The 24,189-nt window shown below is 28.1% G+C and overlaps 1 protein-coding gene across 5 annotated transcripts in view; it reads left to right on the top strand.

Annotated features, from left to right (window-relative positions):
* Positions 1–24,189, top strand: part of LOC112683369 (tachykinin-like peptides receptor 99D) — a 108,246-nt gene that overhangs the window by 73,336 nt on the left and 10,721 nt on the right. The window contains exon 3 of one of the 5 annotated variants that reach the window (XM_025554378.1): positions 1,148–1,361. The exons of the other annotated variants lie outside the window; for them this stretch is intronic. The gene's annotated coding sequence lies outside the window, so the exon portion shown is untranslated. The remainder of the gene's footprint in view (positions 1–1,147; positions 1,362–24,189) is intronic. 5 annotated transcript variants of the gene reach the window in all.

The following is a 24,189-nucleotide window of genomic DNA, read 5'->3' as shown; positions in this document are numbered from 1 at the left end:
AATTATATATGTAGTCGAGAACCACCGCGGTCATTAGGCATTAAAATGCAAGTGGTATTATGCTTTTCTGCCCTGGGGAACGAGCTCGGCGTGCAGTCGAAGAAATCCCTGAGAAACTCGGACACTTAAGATCGTTTACCGGTGTCTGGTCCCTGTTAGCAACTCTTAGGAATTGAAGGTAGCGGTTAATCAACGTACTCGTAATGTATAACAGCTCGTTCGAAACAAATATGACGCGACGAATGGTGGCATTTAAAATTCCCTCGTTTCGAGTGCGGGACAGCGGTCGGTAGTGTAAATGTATCATCTGAAAATCGTTTTCGAACCGTGTCCGGTATACGCATAAATAAAGCGTTTACGTTTAGGAAATCGTGAGACGGTCACGGTACGCGTGCACTTGCAGTTTTAAAAGTTCAACATTTCGCATACCACGTGTTGCTGTGTCGTCCTCTCCGCAACCAAGTTCTACAAGTCTCGATCGGCATATCGATTACGCCGTGACAGTTACGTCGAATCGGAAAATTTACGCGCAGTGTTCGCGTCTCACGTGTGCTACGTTACAGTAGCGGCTCGTAGTAAATATGCTGGGGAGACTTAAATTATCTAACATAAACTCCATCATGCAACAATGAACAAGAAAATCCCTTTTATTGGAAAATTAATTATACTTAATACTTAATACTTAATATTTAATACTCAGTTAATATTTTTAACTTAATTTAATTATAATTTTTTTTATAAACTAATTCAACTCTGCAAATTTTTTTTTAACTGCGAATTCGCAGATGACGGTGTACAGCGATTAACGACGGCGCGATGTCACAGAAATTATTGTCGTGAATTCAGTTTCAACAGCGTGTCTATAATACGCTGGTTATTCTCCCTGGCCCCCTCCGACAAACAAGCCAAACCATTACATGTTACAATCGTAACCTGTCGGACTTCAGTTTCACTGAAACGGCGACCGTCGTCGAAATTACTAAAATAGTGTTTCCATCGAAATAACTATTTATAGGTTTTATATTTTGTGTCCTTAAATTTATAATAATAAATATAGAAAACGCTATAACATATTTTCAATAAAAATAAAAATATTTCTATACATTTTTAAATATTAACTATCTACAAGTAGTTGTTTTTTTTCAAGGGGAAACTCAGTCTCAAAGTCTCCTCTGACGAGCCACTCCTACTGCGTTATCCCTAGGAGAACAAGGGGAAACGAAGGTCGTAGTGTATTCACCGTTAACGATACTTTTCTAGTCACGATCCTCGCGCGCCGCGACGACAACTATTGCACCGTTCACGAGTACTGGGCGCCGAAATGTTTGCTACCCAGTGGCGGCTTTTGGGGTTCATTTAAGGTAGGGCATAAATATTTTTCTTTTTTTTCACTACCTTAGGGTTGCCATACGTCCCGAAAAATGTTTTCGGGGCGTCCATATGTTCCGGTTTAGACGTTTAGAGGAAATGTAGTATTGTTTAATTTTTAATTTCGACCATTTTATCTCAAAGTACATTTTTAGTCGTAATCGATTGACAATATATAATAAAAACATTATTTGTAATTTACACATATAAATATGTAATATATTTTATTTTACAAAAATATTTTTAAATATTATATTGCCGGCCATTAATGGTCCTCTCCAGTGGCATATACATAACTTTTGTATGGGGGAGAGATCATTTGCAAACAAATCATTATTTTTATTTTATCATTAATTTTTTTTACGTTTCTAACGCCCTCGCACTAAGAACATTATTTTATAACAGTTAACAAAAGGCTTTGGAGGAATCTGACCGCCACATCCCCCTCTTGTATACGTTAGTGGCCCTCTCAATATATTAAAAGTTATATAAAAAATATATTACTCAATAATGTGATTGTTTAGTCCCGGTTTCGCTTTATAAATTTATAGCAACCCTACACTATCTCCACTTTGAATTTACCTACAATTCCTGTTGATTTTTTAAATATAATAAAATTGTTTGTGTATAAAAACATTTAATTTACGCTTATGATGTGTATTATACAAAAAATAACAAAAAATCTAAAAATAAGAAAATTATGGTTTAAAAATAAATAATAAATATAATTATTCAGTTAATCAGTAATATTTTTGAATTCCAAATCGATTTTTCAGTTTTTTTTTTCATGAATATTTTGATGACTTTATTAAATTAAATTAAAAAATATTTAATAAATTAGGTATTGTAAATTTGTATTGTATAAAAAAAGAGCATCGTTAAATGAAAATACATAATACTTAATGAAATAAAAGAATGAACAAAAAATGAATAATTATTACCATGTCCCTATAATCTATGATAAAATAATTAGTGTTTGTTTTGTGCTTCCGTATTTCATAAAACTTTTTTTTTAATAATATTTTAAAATAATATACCAATTACCAACAATATTATGATAGTTAGAAGAAATACCAATATCTATTAAATTTTAAATTCTTCTTTTTTCTTTCAATTTTGTAGGTGAGACACGTGCTCGTGTGCCTCAAAGCACGAGCCGAACTCGATGATTTTTTTTCTAAGCGTGTTTGCCACATTTCCCCTCTCCGCGTTTACGTTATTCACAAACTCTGATTCAGTCAGGGAAGATTTATTCTTTCTGTGTTCTCTGGTATGGAGATTTTTTTTGTACATCTAACGAGTATCCCGTAGCAGTACCAACATATTTTTTATTTTTTTACTGTTTTTTGAACGGGAAAATCATTGTTTAATAATAATAACAGTGTTTGGATTACCTTATCTATCTTGACGATAGAGAACGAATTCGCATTTGCGAATTTGGAATTCGTATTTATAACTTAGAAAAAATAGAACATTTGCTATATTAAAATTGAAATCAAGTTTCATGACATAAAATAATAAAAGAAAAAACTCATAGAAATGCTTTATTCCCGAACCATATTTGCATAGTATATATTCCGTGCCTTACTATGCAGATGACTTTATTGCTTTTGCGTAAATACTACTCTGGTCATTGTTCTATTTGAATGGATTGTTTTATTTAGTGCTAAGATATTATCGATTTTCAATCGGTTCTGTCATTCGGTGGATACATAGGTCAGTAGGTTGTAGTTACGGCATATACACCATATACACCATATGTACATAGGTTAAGCTGTGTTCTTATTTTAAAATTGTATTATACGATAGGCACGGATTACTTTTGTTGAAAAAAATAGAAAAATAACGTGGTTGGATGATGGTTATTAATAAACTTACGTTAATATAAAATACATAACAAATTCTCAATAATTAAACTAATTCTATGTTTTAGTGTATAGAACACTTGCAAACAACACATTTGGTCTAACAATCAACGTAAAATAGATTATCTCGATGAATTTGATAGAAACATTTTAACATTTTTCAAGTTTAGATTGTTGATCACATTTAGTATAATCAAAGAAATTAAAACAATTTTAGAGTAATGATAAAACATATAGGTATGTAAAAAAAAAAAATATTATTTTATAATATCGTATTAGTTTAGTAATTAAAATATGTTTACTTCATGGGTTGTGTTTCAAAATATTTTTTTTAGAATCGGTTTCATACTGAACAATTTTTTTTTTTCATAGATTATGATAAGAATATGTTACTTTAAAACGTGATATAAATCAAAATATTGAATTAGTCACTTCTGTAATCTTGTTAAAATCTTTTTTTGTTTAAAATAACTTGAAATTAATAAAATTAAATTTATGAGAACGAAAATATTCCTTATTTTGTGGATATTCATTTTTTTAATAACCTTGAACCTTTTAATTATTAAAGAAATGAAATACGAAAAATATAAGTTCGATTAAAAATGTTGTAAGCGTATAAATTGAAAAGAATTCAATTTACTTTAGACTAATTGGTTTAGTAAGTGGAGTTACATTCCTCAAAATGTGATATTAGCATTAATTGTTTTATGATTACAACTATGCTGCTGTGAATAATGAATATTTGAACAATTCATGTAATAAAAAAGCAAAATTATATTTCGATGACATATTGTCATTGTAACATAAAATTACAGAATATGATAAAAATTGTTTTATACCTACTCATAATTGATGAATAAAAAATATTTTGATATTATTTGTATCGAAATCACCTATAGTTTATACTCGGATATAACAATCAAATGAAAATCCTTTGAAGTGACATGTTGATTACAACATTTTAAACATTCAATGGGAATAATTATTAGAAAGTAAAAATATTTTTTAATTATTTAATTATTTATTTTGGCTTTAACATTGTAGTCACTATTTAGAAGGAATCTACATTCTACGTTAAATAATATTAATATTTATCATTATAGACAAATTAAAATAATTAAGTAATAATTATAATAATTGTACATTTAACTCGAATGTACAAATATAAATATATGTATATATAGTTTTTTTTTTTTTTAAAGAAAATATTTTAAAAAATAATCGAAATATCTAATACATTCATTGGATGTGGAAAAACTTTTCTTTCTTTGGCTAAGCTTTGATATTCTAGGACGTAATGTTTTATAGATTTTTATTATTATTAACAAATTGTTGCAAAATGTACACATTGGTTTCAGTTCTTTTGTCATTAAGTGTACGTGAGTGATGTTTGTGTGATCAATTTTTATCCGTGAATATATTGTTTTTCCTCATTTTTTACAAGAAAGAGAAGTCAAAAACGGTATCGAAATTGGTTTGATTTGATGAAGTTTATTGTTTGATTTCTGGTCTGAAACTAATTGATGTTTATTTTTTGTTCCTTTCTTAAATGATCCTGTGTTTTCCGTTTCTTGGATCATTTATGTATTTATGTATTATATTTTCCATGGTGGACGTGTATAGACAATTGAAAATATTAAAATAGTAAAATTCGATTTTATCGTATCATATGTATTTTTGATTTTCTATGTCATTACATATTTGTATCCTTAGAAACATTATTAAGCCTGTAAGCGAATACCTATTTGATTTATAAACAATTTGAAGTGTAATTAATATAATTTAAGTTACAGAAAATAACATTTTCTATAGCTATAAATTACAGTTTGTAAAATAAACATCTAAAACTAGAAGCTACAGTAAAGTTGTACCTGTAAAATATAGTATGGACTATCGCAGTTAATCAAGTTGATTAATTCTTAAATTCTTAGAATAATTATAGAAACAATTTGAAAAGTTGCTTTTAACTTAAATAGTACCTGTTTTAAGTTTTACCGGAATATATTAATTTGTTTAAAACAAATTATTTAAATCAACCAAAAAGTTCAATACATATAAGTAAACAGGTTTTCATATAAATGATAACACTATGTTTTATGACGGCAAGTATGTATACATTTTTAAATAAAATAATTGTGATAACTATTAAGATCTATAATTTGAGATCCTATTCCATGAATTATCACTTCTGAAAGTCATATTTCCTTCTTAATAGATACATAATTTAAATGATTTATCATGTAGTATATTATTATATTATTGACATAGTGTCATGTGATAAATAAGCTCTTTATTAAGTTACCTGTATCATTTCGTTTTCTCTAAACGTTCAATAAAAAAAATAAAAATCAGTGATTAGTGTTTTTAAGCTAATAGTTTAGTGTTTAATTTTCTTAAAGATAATCAACAACAATTATTGATAACCAAGAAAAATGTAACTTGCAGAAAACTGCAGAATATCGATTATGCTCACAGAACAATAGACAAAATAAGAGGATCAAGGAAAAAGCAAACTATCCAAACTGTTATGGTTGAATAAAATTTAAAATATTTCATTTCTTTTCTTTAATCGTTTAATAGAAAATTTGTAATCGAATAACCAAAATGTGTTGGTGCACGACAAGCCGTTGGTACAGGGGCGGGTTTTATCATTCATCAAGGGACAGGCTAATGGAGGTTCAAGATTTTAGTTAGTTTTTTTTAAATCTATATAAAATTTTAAATTACAGAATATGTTTTTGAGTCCCTCATAAGTAAATCATTTTTTCACAATAGTAACAAATTTTAAATATTTACACTATTAGTATCAATTTTAATCTGAAACCATTTAAAAAATTTAGGTATACACATATAATTAACAACAAATATTAGCTATTTATTTTTAAAAATATGTATAAAATTGGTACCATGTTCATCAATGACGATTGACGATATTTTTTAATAATTATTTATATATCAATATATCATAATACTTGGCTTTGTAAAATAATTAGCTTAGTCCTTAGGGAGACTAATGTCTTCTTAGCACCCCCTTAAACCAGCCCCTGGGTTTGTATGGTACATATCAAACTTTTCCCGGAACGGTTTGTTTTCGCCGACCCGCAGATCGTAATCGGGTCCACCGTGTGCTGGTGTGTCGGGCGGACTGCTCCTGTTACGTTTCTCGTTCCGCATTATTCTTAGCGATACTTTACATTGTAATCACCTTTAGATCGGGATGAACATCAAAAAACCGTAGTCGTACTCAGCGGCGGAACTAGGGGTTGGAAGATGGGAATTATCCCTAGGCGTAACATTTTAGACTGTGTAATTTTTGTAATTATTAACAACTAATTTGATATTTTTAACTTTGTTAAATACTTATATTAGGTTAAAACCAGGGCTTCAAGCCGTTATATATAACGTTATAACGGGAAAAAAATGAAAAAAAAATAAACGTAATCAATAAACGAAAAACGAAAAATGTCGAATAACATTAAAAATAATATATCATGAATCATAATTAATGATTAAAAATAAACAATAAACGTATTTGTAACGTAAAAAAATTGCAAATAACGTTATGTGGAAAAACGTTTGAGCTTTTTTTTACTTTGAACTCAACATAATTTCTTTTTTTAAATCTTATAGTTATGAACAGTTCAAAGTTGGCTAACTTGTGTTGACAATAATTTATATCTTCCGAATTATTTTATTGAATGTTTATTTTTAAATATTGAATGTACTACTTGATAAGAAAATAGATACCTATTCAACTAATTTTCTATTTATGTTCGATTTAATTGGTGAAAAATGCAATCGTGTTATTTGGAGTATTATTTAATGTAAATAATTTCAAGTTGCTAGTCAGTAGATAGTTTATCGTGAATTGAGATAACTCTTTAATTCCATATTTATTTTTAAATTACTATGTGGACAAGGCAATGCGTTATTATTGCTAGGTTTGTGTGATTATGAGAGCAGTGTATTACCAGGTAGGCAATCTACCTGCGGTAGATTATGGACCCCACGCGCACATTTTGTCCATGGTTTTTTTTTGTTATATAATTTTGTTATAGCAACCATTTATAAACATATTTTAATTTTTATTACCTATAAGTAAAAAAAAAACATTATTATTAAAACATTTAAAACCATTAGCAACCATTTATAAACAAAAATAATAATAATCTGAATACCCCTGTTTGAAAACATCCCCGCGTTGGATGTAAAAAGTAGCTTAAACCTTGCCCTTGGTCTAATCTGCCTCTGTACCGAATTTCATCACAATCGAATGAACGGTTAAGGAATGCATAATGGACATACAAACTTTTTTTGTCTTTTATATATAATATAGAAAACGTTTAACAAAAAACGAAAAATTAAAATAACGTTGAACAGAAAAAATCACATAACGTTTCAACGTACTATAACGTTAAACTTTAAAACTGTATAACGTTTCAAAGTACAATAACGTTTTAATATCCAAAAACGGAAAAACGGATATATTTTTTAAGAATTTAAGCCCTGGTTAAAACTCAATAAGTATGATTGTATATTAATAATTAGAAAAAAATTCTCGAGAAGAGTATTTGATTATTGGTCTATGATAGGGCATAATTTCAACATTTTCCCCGGGCGTATAAGTTCCTAGTTCCATCTCTGGTTGTACCATCCAAAAGTATCCGTGATAAAGGGCGTCCGCAGGAATTTGTCAAGGGGGGACAAGGGGTCTACATTTTTTAATTTTTGTTTATTACGCCTGCGGTCGTCCTGTCATGGCTGTTCTAACCAGGTTGCTTCCCCCCCACACAATCTGTTTTTGAATTGTTGGTTACCCTGTTATTGCATTATAATTTATATTAATATGTTAATCGTTTGGTTTATATTCAGATAAAAACGTATATTTTAAATTTAAATTTTATATTTATACGTTCTAATAAATAATTAGTTGTAATTTTTTTTTTTTTTTTACTAACTGGTTAAGGTAATTGAGATATTGTTTCTATTTATAAATGTGTATAATTTTTATACTTGGTTATTTTAATGACGTTTGTGTGATAATGCAAATACAACTTAAAATAAACCGAAGCTTAAAAAATTATTCGGATAAATATTATATTTTTAAATAAAGTACATTGAGCGCACTATATCCGCTAACTGACACGAACGTATTTGATCGATTTCTATAAAAGATTGTGTGGGAGTTATGTTAATTTATTTATTTCGTGCGTTTAAAATATTTTGAATTCAACTCGAAAAATAATCTTTGAATTGATAACATTATAATACAAGTATTGTGTAATGCATTAATATTATAATTTACAGTTAAGCCATTGATTATCATTGTCACTCGAATAGTAGTAACAAATTACACATTTTAAATAATGAGTTTTTAAAAACAATTGAAATTGTACGTTTAGTAGTATTAAAACTAGAAAAGTCACTTTCTATTTTATAGAATAGAATCGAAGGACATCTGAAATATGAGTGGATTTTGATAATTTGCGGGGGATTTTATTTTTTATGATACCAGTATGTCGTGGAATTCATAAAAATATAACGTCCATGCCTGATTCTAACAAAAAATATAAAATTTTTCTGATCGTAAACATAAGAGAAGAAATATATGAATTCAAAACATTGGAAGAAAGAGCCTAAAAGCTGGAAAATGAGTCAGTGGTGATGAGGTATTTAATTGGTGATAAAGAAGACATAGTATTAAGTATACTATAGTATTTCAATAATTGCAAAGCATTCAGCTGTGAATGAAGATGTAGTAGGTGAAAGTTTATTAGAGAAAGATATGTGAAACTCCGGTATGTAGAACGAATATTTAGTTGATACTTGTATACAATTAGTGAAAATATTAGAAAATTAGGTATTAGTATAATTATTACTAGTATGTTTATGATTATTACTAGTATGATTTAGGAAGTCTTTGTGTTGATGAGTAATAGAGGAAAATAATAAACATTGGAAGTTGATTTCGTATATTAGGGGTTTGGTAATATAATTGCACGTGTTTGCGAGAGTGCTATCCAAGAAAGAACTGGGACAGATGATAAACCTCTTGGAAAAAATTTAAAATATTGGGATCTCTGATAATTTTTGAATCAAAAATATATATGTATGTATGATATATATATTTATAATATGTACACGTTAAACTCATGAAGTTTTGAACTCCTAATCTGTATTTGGATTCTGTTCGAAATTAATTAGTAACAATTGAATGTAAATATTATTTAATGTATAATAATATTTAAAAGTATTTCATGTAATTCGTTATTGATTTTATTATAAAATAAAATAAATAAATACGTCAAGATTGTGTAAAAATATTTAGATTGTAATAAAAGTATAACATTTGGCATGCCATTGGTGTATAATCCCTTCGAAATAAAACCAATATTTTTCATGATACTGAAACGTAACTTGACATATTTTTCTCCTTTGTTCTATATATCGAACACGTCAACATATTGTGTATTATTGGAGGCCATGTCACGGTGAAACGCAGTGGGTTTTGTTAATCGAAAACTTGGGCACGTATCAAACAGCTGACTCGACGATTTTTTACAATAAGCCACCGCTTCCCTCCATCAAATGCTGTCGTGATTGCGTCTAATCTACAAAAAAAAAAAAAAAATAATAAATAAATAAATAAAATAAAATAAAAAAATTGTTGAAAATCCAATGAATTTGTGATCGCAATAGAAAACAATAACAAAGACGCTCGTAAAGAACAAATCATTGCTCTATCGTGATGTGTACTACTAGATTTACCTACTAATACAGTATAATGGATGTATTACTAAAAAATCACAATAAGAAAAGACTTTTCGAAAATCGCATTTTTATGAAGCAAAACCTAAAAAGGCTGGATGTATACATTTTTTCACTGGTTACCTTGAAAAAATTTGGGATTAGTAATTGGTCTAATCTAAAACGAAAAAAATATCTTCTGGATAAGCCCAGGTAGTTAAACTAATACACTATTCAATGTTGTAATGATGTGCTACGAAGGAAAATTAAAAATGTCTATAAAACATCATTCATGATTGCTTACGATGTAAGCATTACATCGTAACAAAATAGTATAATATATATTATATATATCCTTTACCTATGACATATATTATACCTATGAAGTACAAGGTTTACTATCAACGTAAATCATTAACATAATAATCAATATTATTATTAGTATTTGATTAATAATTTGTTTTAGATATTTTTTATTATGATTGACTTCTTATGACTTTTTTGATTATTTTTTTCTCGAAGTCTAATCTCATAAAATCGTATCAAAATGAGTGATAATGATTACTTTACAAATGATTGTTTTCGTATGAACTCGTTCCCACCAGCATACAGCGAATATAACAAAGTTGATTATAAATAATATGGAAGGTCGTAGAAAAAAAATGATTCTAAGTACCGACAATGTATCTAAACCATCGTTTAATTTTAAGTAGAGAGTGGATTTATATGCCTTTGCATATTTATTCCAGTTAATCTTAGATATGCTAAATAAATAGTTAAACAATATATTTTTTTTTTCATTTGCACCTACAATAATTATAAATTATAATCGAATCAAATATATTGTTTGAACACCCTTCCTTTGCGTTGCCTTACATTGGCCCTCTGATACATGACAAGCTATTTCAGCCAAAAACATCAGGCCTGACGATAGCTGCATTTGTTTTGTTTTTTACCTTGTATTATGTTCGTTGCATCTTGCTTGTGTTGCTTACGTTTTGTGAATACTGGATCGTACTCCTGTACAGCCACTAGAGATGGTCGTGAAATCCAAAGATCTGAATTTTCCGAGTATCCGGTTTATAATTATTTTTCATTTCTGATAAAATTAATTATTTTATTTTATTGCTATGAAAATTTAACAGCAAATAATAATTATATTTTATGAGTTACAGTATACTCATCATATCTTTTACAGTTTTTATAATTTATTATTAGTTATCAAAACAAAAAGTTATTAAATTGTTGAGATAAAACGCGTTAGAAATATGATATACCTATAATCGAAAATTATGTTGTAGAATTAAATTTATGAGAATATGAAAATGAATCATTGAACAGCAAAATTGCGTTGAATTATTTGGATAGACTGGATAACAAGTGAAATCCGGATTTTTTTAAATTTCGATTTGACAAATCCGAATAATTCCGAATGTTGAATTTTCTGTATATGCCCTCCACTAAAAAACAACATGTATTTCGGTTTTTTTTCTTGTTTTTTTTTTAACAATATATGTTCTAATATCGATTTTAATTAATACTAAAATAATGATATTCATCGTGATCGATAATAATGGGTTTTTATAACATAATTTTAAATGTTGTGCCATTGATCGATTTTGACATACCCAGGTGGGATGTTGAAACTCTTGTGGACCTATACTTCTGCAGTTACGACGGAGGATGATAAAGTGCCGTATATATACTAGTATAGGTATAGGGAGAATTTCAGATAAAAAAAAAGTTTACCGTACGAATACATTTAAAAGCAACCTTATGCATATGTTGTTTATTTTTAAACTGCTAAACTTTTGTTTAAGTAAATTATTTGATGAAAAAGTTCCCTCTACTTCTGTATGTAGGTATTTTCCATTTTTCTGGTTAAACAGTTTTAAGTTTCGAGATACATAAGTGTTACACAAATAAGATTTCAATATATTTAGTCATAGCATAGCTGGATTATTTGTATTTTATTGTTTGTATATAAATTATGATGATTCAAGAAGCAAGATTTGTATCTTATAAAAAATTATACCAACTTAAATGTATTAAAAGAGATGCATACTTACATAATAATATAAATATACATCCACATGTTGCAGGAGTAGACTTGTTAGAAGTACAATTTCACAGATTTTATTTAAAAACGATTACAAGTAGAATTATTTTTAATTTTGTACAAGGTATATCAGTTGAATATAAAATAATCACACGTTGACGTAAATTGTTAAAAGTCTGTCAGAGATTTCCAAATAATAAATTATTTTTAAGAAAGAGCGGGCATTTTTTAATTTTGAAATTGCTCCAACGAAATATCTTATAGTATTTTTTTTTAGATCTTAAAACGTAGTACTCGTACTTTTTTTAAAGATATTATCATCGTTGAATATAATCATGTTCCTATTAAAATAAACATTTTAAGAGAACAGCAAAAGAAAATCATCTTGGTTTTAAAATTCTGTTATAGTTTAAATATAAGTATAGATTATCGTTATGGGAAGCAGTATGAACTTATTCAAGAAATACGTTGTGAGTGAAAAAAAAATACTTATTAAGTTTGAAAGTTCATTTAGTGATACATTATTTAATCGATTAATTTTAATGATTCAATTATATAGATGGAAAGTAGAATAATAAGAGGAACAATCATTGATTTTAAATTAAAATATCAATCACGAACGTTGACAATAACCGAATGGTGTGCGTAACTGAAAGTATGATTTATAGACAAACTTATGAAAGAATAAGACGCATTAATATGCATTAAACTGAGCTTGCAATATTATTCGATTTCAGAAAATCTATCTGAAGTTCTTCACACTATACACACATTATGGAATAAAATATGGATAACAAGCAAATATCGTCTAGATGACTTTTTTCGTAAAGTTTTGACTTTATGTATGGTACATGAATGAAAGTAAAAAAAAAACTATAATCATACACGCGTATACCGGAGTATTGAATAAAAGTTTTTTCGAAAAAAAAAATCTGTATCATTGTACAATCAATAATACTTTCATTTGATTTAGAGTCGAGAGCTGTCAACAGACAAACAAAAGTTAATACTCTTAGCGACTACGATAGGATTAAATAAAAAAAAAAAAAATAAAAAAATTAATAATCACGACAAAAAATAAATTTTTTATCTTATCATCTTATACATTGTAGTGCTATAGTGAATCATAGTGTTTTTGATTTGTTCATGTAATCGATATAAAGTCATCTAAAACTGTGTTTTTAGTTTTTTTTACTATACGTTACGTTATAGTGTTAAATTTTTTGTTTTTGTTCCGTGCAAGCGTATTGCTATATGGAATAATAAAACGATACTTTTTTCTTTTTTATACACATTTTGAATAGATCTGATGCAAGAAGTTTGTAGTTGATTAAGTTTACGGCGATGAGAATAAGCTGATGAACCTGAATAGAAGCATCCGTAATCTAGTTTTGATCTAATGACTGATTTATAAACGATTAATAATGAGAAATATATATTTTATAAATAATATATTAGTCCAAGTTATGTTTAAATTAAAAGTTATACTGTACATCAAATTCTAATACATAATAATGATGGATTTTAAAAGTAATACTCTTAAATTTATTAAAATAATCATGACTATTCTAATATCAAAAAATGTGCAAAATGAAGATGTAATTTAAATTAACTTTAAACTGATTGAAAAACTAAAATCTCTGTTCTCGAGTAAATAGTAAATTTTTTAAATTCACATTAAAAACTATATTTCCACATTTTATGTTATCATAATTTGAATTAATAAAGTTTTGTTTTATTTTAAACATTTTTTTATATTGAAAAAAGTTAAAAATATATTTTCAATAATAACCTCAAATATCATTATTTCTAACTTATTTTTCAATATGTCTGCGAAATAAAATAATTAAGTTTTTCATAAAACAATAAAAAAAATATTAACTCAATGTGAAACCAATCATAATCCAAAACTGAATATATCTATTTTCTGGTTTATATTTATAAGAATTATAATTATGTTATTTTTATTTTTATTTTCATTTATTTTTATTTTTGCTATTATCAACTCGCGATTTTTATATTCGTGGTGAATTGTTTCGTTATTTTGGCCTAGAACCTGTTAAAATATCCTTTAAATAATCATAAGTTATAAAGTGTTAAGTCAAACGCATGGTACCTATGTTATTTAATTTTATGAATACCGGTTAATATTATTAGCTTTGCTTCTATTTTCTGTGATATTATTCTTATACCTACTTAAGTGCATAATATCACTATAAAATACTCGAGTAAGATAATTTTCCACTAGAAAATGTGTATATAAATTATGTTTGATTTTTTTTTCAAATTTAACTCATAATTTATATTTAAAATTAAAATTAAAGCTTTTTCGTAAAAATATCAGTAGGGATTTGCATGTGCTAGTGACGTATATTAGAAAACAAAGAAGTATTTGAACCGTAAAATGTATTAAAATTTTATATAATTTTGTTCTCAAATTGAAAAAAAAATGTAATTATAATAAAAAAAACAAAGGAGAGAACGTTTATTCATATTATATAATATTTAAAAAATAAATAAAAGTGGTGAGTAGAATTTACTAAATCAATTAATGAAAATTGTATTGTGTTACATGTAAAACAGCTGTATGAAAATTTGTTTAATATTGAAGTTCCATAATTCGTTTTGAACAGCCTACCTTTCACATAACATAACATAGTTATTTCATTATATATATATCACCACTTAAATTGAGAACATGGAATAAGTATAGAAAACTTATAAGTTTGGCAGTTGAAATTATAGTATATTAGATAAGATCTAGGCTATCTATGCCTGCAGATTGAACCAAATATATTGTGAAAAGTATTCTGAACCACCAAATAGGTATTTTCATAGAAACAATTTTTTTTTTAAGTTTCATCGTTATGGAAATCTAATCATCTTTTTCGCTATTTTTGATAAACAAATTTCACAACAATAGATATTCTTTGAGTTATAATGCAATTGCATTTTCACATTAAAATAACTTTATTCTTCCGTCGCCTTATTATTAGTTCCTATTGTTGAAAAAAATTTGAATAAACTAAGGTTATGTGGTTTTTATTATTCAATAAACTTCAATATGATAATATTAATAATGTAAATTTCTATTTTGTTATTAATATGTATGTTATCTAAGTTTTGTTGTAAGTTTTATGTAAGTTTTACTGTATAATACTGTAATATCAAAAGTTTTGTATATATAAAAATATACAATTTGAAATATTTTGAATAATTCTTGCAATCATTTTTTTTTTTGTTCCGTGCAAATATAATAGGATTTAAGCGATGAGGAAATTATCGTTAATTAAGTGAAAATCTATTATTGGATATAGACATGTATAGACATTGAATACGACGACAAATATTACAAATGCATTGTTGGTTCATCAAATTATACGCAAATATTAATACTAGTAAACAGACAAAGGAATGGTATGAAACGTAATGTGTTGAAAAAATTTATGCGCCAACTCTTCAAAACTTAATTTATATGATACACATAAGTGTTCAGATAAGTGATTTAAAATTAATTTTCATTATTATTTTTACCGTATATGATTTTATTCGAACACTATAATGTAATTGTTGTGAGCGAATTTTCAAAAATACTTTATATTTTGTTACAAAAATAAAAACTGTTGTTTGTAACTCGGGTAGACTTCTAAAGTATCTAATGAAGTTGGTAGATACTATCAGGAAAATATTATGCTGTTTTCGTCCGTTTCTTTATAAAAGTGTAATATATGTTATGCAAATTAAATTGGTTAAATATACGGCCTGAAATATAATGTTCTACAAACATATTAAGATTTGACATACCTGTTGAAATCTTCCTCTATAAAAATTATTTGGAAATTAATTGTTATTCATAAAAAATAAAATGGTTACGTAAAAAATAAAATTAAATAAAAACTATTTCGTTTTCAATAAATTTTAGGCTTTAATTTGCCATTTTATACGAGTTTTTTTTTTTTTTATTTTTTTTTTCTTATACTAAGATAGTAAACAAGATCCGAGGGCTGTCACATTGTGAAATCAAGTTGATAGTTATGTCGGACTAGAATGGGAAAATTGTGCGATTACGTTATATAATAAAACAAAAAATATTTGTATTAATATTTACGATTCGGTTAAAATGTCCTTTTTTGACATATTTTCTAACGGGAAATGAAATTATTGTTTGAAAATGAAAAATTCGAAAAACTTCCGTTATTTAAATCATGTATGCTTTTAACGCATTTTATTGACAGAAAAATATCGTAACGTCTAGTGAAAAATATGCAAAATTGTGGAAATCTATAGGTGTTAGTAGATAATTTTTTATTTGACATATTTTATCAGCAGTTTAGAAATGATTGCGCAAACGTAAGTAATTAATATTACAACTCACTTATCTTATTTTATATTGGTGTATTTTTCAAAGCAATATTTTCTTTCGGTAATAATTGAAAAATTCCATGACGTAGCGTAAAAGTAAAAAGAAATCTTACGCTCATCATATCGGCTCAAAAGTTAACATTTCAAAATAATACACGAAGAGAAAGGGTGTACTCGTAATTTGTTCAAATGTTTTAAATCAAATTCTTTTTGCAACTTCCGAAAATTAAACAATCCGATCATAGTCCAGCCGTGGCATAATATCCATGTTTCTGTTATTTCGAGTTCGCCCTCACGTCGCTACGTCTGTAGTGCATGCGCCCTGACAAGGAATCCGTCCATTCGCTATTGCTAGTAGTTTTGCTAATATCTCGGACTTCGCTTCATTGTAATTCCTTTTGCACGAATTTGCATAATTAGTCCGGCATCCCTTCATAGATAGAGGAGACGTTTCGGTCTGCGTTGTATTCGTAACGTCGTAGATCTGCTCGTTCCCCATGGTATATATAAATATATTTGCTGCAGAGCGTGGACCGTCGACCGAAGCCCATATCATATAGTAACCTATAATTTTCAGGCAGAACATGACAAAGAGAAATGTATGCGGGTGGCTCAGTCCTCCAGTCCTGCAACACCCTCACGCTCGTGCAAGTGAAACGACTAGAAAATCATTATGATAAAGTGTAAAAATATAACTAACGATTTTTGACCAGAAACAAAATCGTCTGCGAAATGGTGCGGTGCGAGTTTACTAACTTTTCGAGAATAAAATTATTTGAACGATAATGGGAAACGAACAAGCGCCTAGATGATCATATCGAGTGTGGAGATATCCAAAAAAAACCAACCAGTATGAAATTGCATTAAGATTAAGTTTTTCAGATTAAAGATTTTATGATTGAACTCGACGGCAGAAACCTACTTGATCGATGAAAGATAGAGAAAGATAACGACGAGCAACTGTATATCATTGCATCGACAGTGTTGTGTTTACACAAACGCAATCACGATTTAAACCAATGGTCTATTACTGGGGTGGCCAAATTGCGGCTCGCGAGCCACATGTTGCTCTTGTCATTGTCAGATGTGGTTCGCGTTTAATTTATAAAATTACAATTTACTCATTGTTTTGTTATTACTATAAATTTTAATTTTTTCAATATAAATTTATAAAAATTATCAAACAATATAATATGTATCTAAGAACATTTTGGCTCTTGGCAGGTGCGTGAACAAGGGGATTTCAGGGGTTCAAACTCCTCCCAAAATTCAGGAAAATTATTAAATATATTTTTATAAAGTAATAGTGGTATATAGATTATATAATTATGAAAATCTACGATCTAAAACCTTTCCCGAAAATATTTTCTGTGTACGCTTTTGGTATTATTGTATTTATTCGTGCGGTTAACCATTGACCTATAACAAGGAACTCGGCATATCACTCGAGAGCGTAAATATTTTTCTGATCGGTAAAGATCGATAGTCGAACAAGTAGTTGTGATAATTCTCACCGTTAATGTTACTCACCCGAACTAGCTGTGTAAACGCTAGTAAATTATAACCATGGTACTTTTATGGTACGGTAATTGACTTCCTGCCCATCAGGTCTCTCTCGATGACTTTTATTCAACAGAAAAGAACAATTCTAGGACGCAACCTTCACGTAACTCTTAAGATAAACGTGTGGATCCTTTTGCATTGAGACGCTGTACAGAGTAACGAGCTGTTCACAAGGACACCGCGGATCGCAAAACGGGCGTTCGGTCGCTGTACGACAAAACAACGTTTAATTGTACTACCCCCGTGTAAGCAGGCGTGTGCCGTTCGATTATCGTACTCGTGTAATGCAAACCACCGACGGCATCGCATCCGAAACGTCACGGTAGCAGCCGCAATAATTTTAATAATAATCCACGCCGCACCCCGCCGGCGTACCTTTTTCTCCTCGCATATGTAAATACGAATACGTTACGTTACGATTATTTAAACGAGCCGGTACTTAATTTCCATAATGCGGGCGGCGACGGAGACATGTTTCGGTGCGATGTTACGCACCGCCGTCTGCACGCGCAGGGCTTATGGACACAACCTGCGACCTGCCCACTCGCGTTATGCGCATTACGTGAGCGCATAATGATTAATAATGTTTTTGGGGATGTAACACGCGCACTTACGCGTCACTGCACCCGATGATATATTTCGAGTGGTCCTACGGGTTCTATGATACGATACGTCGTTGTCGCCAAAATTCCGCCTGGGCGTGCAAATAATGACAAGTCAACTATTATTATTAATATTATTAATTATATTATTATTATTTTTGTTTCTCTTACCTTTTATAGGCGGTAGTGTAGTCTACGACGGGTAATCCAATGTCGTAGACTATGATTTTACGGGTCTCCTGTAACCTTCCATACTGTACGTGCCGTGGACAATATGACCACTTTTTGCATATTTTCAAAAATCTAAGGTGTATTATTTTTTCTCAATAATCCTTCTCCAACTACTCCAGTTTTAAAGATAATTATCGGTATAATTTGACTGTGTTTAACTCGGCATATTTCTATTGTTCAATTACGTTATTTACTCTTGGTATTTTCGATATTTATTATTATTATTATTATTATTACTGTAGTGTTCCTGTGGAGTAGAGTTTGTAGTAAATTGGTCAAATTTAAAACACACAAAAAACCCGTCGACAACATTAAACAATAATACAAGTTCTTTATGAAATAGTGGATGTTTGATAGTAGTTAATTAACATCTAAGGAATATTGAGTAGGATTTCTGGTCTATGTCGGTGATTTACTTTTTTCTGCAACATAAATGCATGACCTTATAGATCGTCAACAACATTATTGTTTGCAGTAGCTGTTAAATTTACTTTGATTTTAATATTATTTGTATTTGCTTAATTTACATAACACCATTTCAAACGAGAAGAACATAACATTAGAACTTATATATATAAAGCTTTTAAATCGAATGAATTAAAAATGAATTATTCCGTTTCTCTACAAAATCCATAAACCAAACAATATTATTTTATGATAATCTAATTTCAATCCAATAGATATCATGTATTTATTTATTTTGCTTTTATTTTAAAATGTTTACAATCTAACTGTTACATTATTATGTTTAGAAGATATTTAATAAAAACTTATTAAATTGTTGCATTATATAATATAATCAATTTTTTTAGTGTTCAAAAAGTAATGAGTAAAAATTATTTTTAATATTTCATTCGATTAGCAATGACACCTAGTTTTTTACAAACTAATTTAAGAATAAGCTAACCAAAAACAAACCATAATATGAAAATAAGCGTATAATAAAAGAACAGTTATTTATTAGTTATTTACTTGGTTTCTAATCATAAGTTATAATTATACTACCAGTTTTATAAATGTTCTGTGAATACATTTGAATCATTGCGTCTAGACATTTGTTTGTTTTCGATAGTAATTTCGATTTAAATAGGTAATTTTTGTCTTATAATTGTTATTGACAGTAAAATGTAAATTATTGTTAGTTTTGGGTTAAAGTTAAACAATATCAATAAAATATACATTTGAATTCATAATGATATTCATAATAATTTTTTCGATACACAATAAATATAATTTTCTATACTCACATGGCATTTTTTTGAAATGGATTTAATATTATGCTGATGACCTAAATTGGCTAAATAAACCATTATTAAAGTCCTAAAATACGTGACACATAGATAACTCTCATTTTTAATTAGATGGAATAAATCAAGTACGTACTGTAGACCACAAACTTGAAATATGCTAAAAATATTTTTAGAATGTTTGATATGAAAATTGCTGACGAAAGATTTTTTTTTAATTTTTAACTATCGCTTTCAAATTTTTTTTTCTTTTTACTTGTATATAATATTTAAAAATAACACCAAGATTTTATGTGATTAATAAAAAAAAATTTTAAATTATAATTTAACTATATTTACAAAATTTATAGGAATACATTCAAAATAGAATATAATGGATGAAAAATAGTGATATAAAATATTATATCACTTTAATCTGAACAAATTCTAGTCTGAATACGATATACTCGTAGGCAACTACATCGAAATTAAAAAAGATTTTGTTGACATTTAATTGATGTCAAAAGCATGTGATAACTCGTAGGTATATCAGATTTAGAAATATCACATCTCTCACCTACATATTTTTTTAAAAATTAATGTTGCTCTTGTTATGGTCATCCTACCTCTGATTTATCATTTTGGGTTCAATGTTTTCCTGCTTTAAAAAATATTTACAGACGTCTTTGTAAAGGTATTAATAATATGTACGTATATTAAAATAAACCGATACATTTTATTTATGTCAAGATTATTATAAAAAACGTGATAAAAATTCCTCTAGTTATTTAACTTCAAAATATAGTACACATCACAATACACCTAAAGACATATGACTATATTACTATAGGTACAATAAGTATATAAATATATAGTTGACTTAGATTATTATTTTTTATGCCTACCTATATATTTTTTTTAAAAAAAAACTAAGAATGATTTATAATATTACTACTCACTCTCTGTCATGCTAATACTAAACTATCAGATATGTTTTCATTATCAACGTTAAATATGGCAAAAAACACAATAACTTATAAATTTCGAAGTACAAAAAATAACTTTCAACACAATATTACCAAACGCAGAATAAATAAAAAAAAAAAAAAAACATTTACAACTTTTTTAGAATATTTATCAAGAGGGCATCGAATTGTTCCATTATGCCAAAATGTTATTTAGAATAATAAAAATATAATTATTTTCTCTCTTAAATGTTGGTCGATTATTGGTTGGTTTAGTCAGAGCCGTAGCAAGAGGGTGACGAGAGGTGCCTACGCCCCGGGCGCAATTTCTGAAAGAGCGCAAAAATGAAAATCTTGCATTTAATGTTAAAAATTACAACGGTCAATGTCGTATATTTTATTTACCAAATGTTTAACATCCTTCATATTAATTAAAGCAATCATTGACAAATAACATCTAATATGGATAATATTTTTAAATTACAAATACATAAGAGCGCAATATGAAGTTTCGCCCCGGGTGCAATGTTTGATTGCTACGGCACTGAGTTTAGTGATTATATCTCCCATAGTTATGAGTAAACAAGTATACCGTTGATCATCTTCGATTAGCACTTAATTGTATTCCGCATGACAAACAAATTCAGTTGATATCACTAATAATTTAAATTATCTTATGAAATACATAATATGGAAAAAAATTAAATGTGACTATTTTTACACTGTTTTCTGTTTGTTATAAAGTTTTAGTCAAAGTCTAAATACAATAATGGTACTTTATTAATGTTTAAGTTAAAAGTAAAAGCTAATAGTTATAGTATTATATCTTTTAATGAGGGAAGTTTTTCGTTAATTAATCAAAAGTAGATTACATTTCAACTCAAATATTAAGTAAATAGTTTCATTTAAATTTTTGATTAGTTGAAGTTCACACTTGTAAACATGGTTACACTTTTATAAATGATATAAATTTAAATTTTTAGAATCTTAATAATTTAAAATCATATTAATTCTAATTTTATAGTTTTAATAACACTGCTAATATAAGTTACACTTATGGAAAGTTACTTACTTACTTTATTTTAGTCCTGAAATTGATGGCAAAACGATTATTCAAAAAAATAGCTCATCAAAATATCCTAAACAAAAAAACCAAATGAACAATTTCCACAAAATGTATTTATTCCAACACAAACATCGTCTAATAATGTGTCATAATTGAAATCAAATTTTTACGTATTATATAAATGCATACATATAGTTATAATATTCTGTACTTTATATATATATATATATATATATATATATATATATATGATTTTTCCTTAACATTTCATACTTAATATACATTTTTTTCTATACATTTGAATTTTGAATTAGCTGTTAAAAACAACAACAACGTAAATTGAATAAAATTGTGCTCGACAGGAATTATTTCTAATGCTTATAATTTAAAACTTTTTTTTGTTTTTAATACTATTTCATTTTAAAGTTTTAAAAACTTTTAACATAAATATTTTTGTGCTTAAAAAAAAGTTTTAAAATTGTCTATAAAAATGTTACAGATTCTCTCCATCATACAATTCAAAAGTTTGGTGACTTTTTATTGTTCACTGCTGGTAAAAAGATATTTACAATTATATTTTTTTGGGATTGTAATATTAAGTATATAAAACCTGTTCCAAAAAAAAAAAAAAAACATGAATACAGGACAAGATTAAGGAACACATAATATTGCAAGATGTTTCGCGAGTATAGTTTAGTATACGTAACTTGTTCATTTTAAATGATTAACAACAAAACCATAGTTGCACATTAAAAAACGTATTTGCTCTAGTTTTGTCAATTTTTTTTTTTTTTTTGGTTACGATCATTACAATGTTTGTCTTGTATTATTGGACGCGCATATTGTATCCGTTCTCAGCCAAACACGTTATCTTATTATATTATGACAAAGAATTATTTCATAAAGAGGAAAAAAATTAATTTAAAACTTTCGCGATGGCCGTCACCGATATAAGTGTTCGATATGCGCATTTGTCGACTTCGCACCACCGGGTCGAACGTGTAAAAATGTGACATTTATTCTCGCCGACGTCTCTCGTACAAGAGCGCACGGCATTAATATCGAGTGGATGCGCATAGAATACATACGACGCGTGACCGTTCCGAATCCATAAGATGCAACTTTTCCGCGAATCCAAGAGCAATATGCAATTCGACGGCGGAAAACGGTCGGACAAAACGACGTACGTATATTCAACAATTTAGGTAACAATGTGAAGTCTAATAAAAAGCTTCTGTGAATACCAATCTAATAATACCAACGATGTATAGTTAATAAAAATCAAATGGAAAAGGCCATTAATAAAATAGTTAATGATCTAGATAAGAATACGTGTATTAATGAAATTTTAAAAAGTCAATATGTCTAATTATTAGATCTTATCTTAATGTGTATACGTTAAATATGTTACTAAAATATGTTCAATGATATTTGGTGTTTAGTGCATCAATGATATTAAATAATTAAGTCGTATTTTTAATTGTTTAAGTATTTTATTTAATAATCTTACTGCAATAAGAATTATAGTTTATAAGAACTCCGTACATCAGACACGAGCTTAGCTCAGTTGGTATACGTATCAGCTATTATTAATTTATTCTTAATGAAATAATTTAATTTTTGTTATCTTGTAATTGTAATTAATTTTTCGGCAGAAAAAAATAAAAAAAAATACGTATCTAGTCATCGCCAAATTCGGAACGTGTGCCAAACACGTTCTAGAAATCGTACAGAACATTAATGTCGGTTATCGTTGAACGTACGTCGTACGTAGAACGATTTGGTCTTCTCAAACCGAACCCTGTGTCGGATATCGGATAGTCCATCGAGGGGGGGGGGGGGCGTAAATAGAATTTATCGTCAAGCAATGGATTCAATTTCAAATCATTTTGCGGCCAATCAGTGCGAAAACATTGTTAACGTCTTAAAAACGCTGCGGTGCTTGAGTTGACGTTATAAGTGTTCGCGTTAATTATCCGGAGAGACTTACGTCAATTCTGATTTCGATTCGGATACAAATCGTTCTGCTGGATGTCCAGTAACTCGCGTTGACTGGCACGCGTTTTTTAATCAATCGGAGCATCTGTTAAAAATATACGAGAACGTTTCTCCTTTGATTTTCCTAATCAAAACGA

This window comes from Sipha flava, unplaced genomic scaffold (assembly GCF_003268045.1).
Source record: "Sipha flava isolate LNK unplaced genomic scaffold, YSA_version1 224_pilon_pilon, whole genome shotgun sequence".
In the NCBI taxonomy this organism is placed as follows: Eukaryota; Metazoa; Arthropoda; class Insecta; order Hemiptera; family Aphididae; genus Sipha; species Sipha flava.
This window is presented reverse-complemented; position numbering and strand designations above follow the sequence as displayed.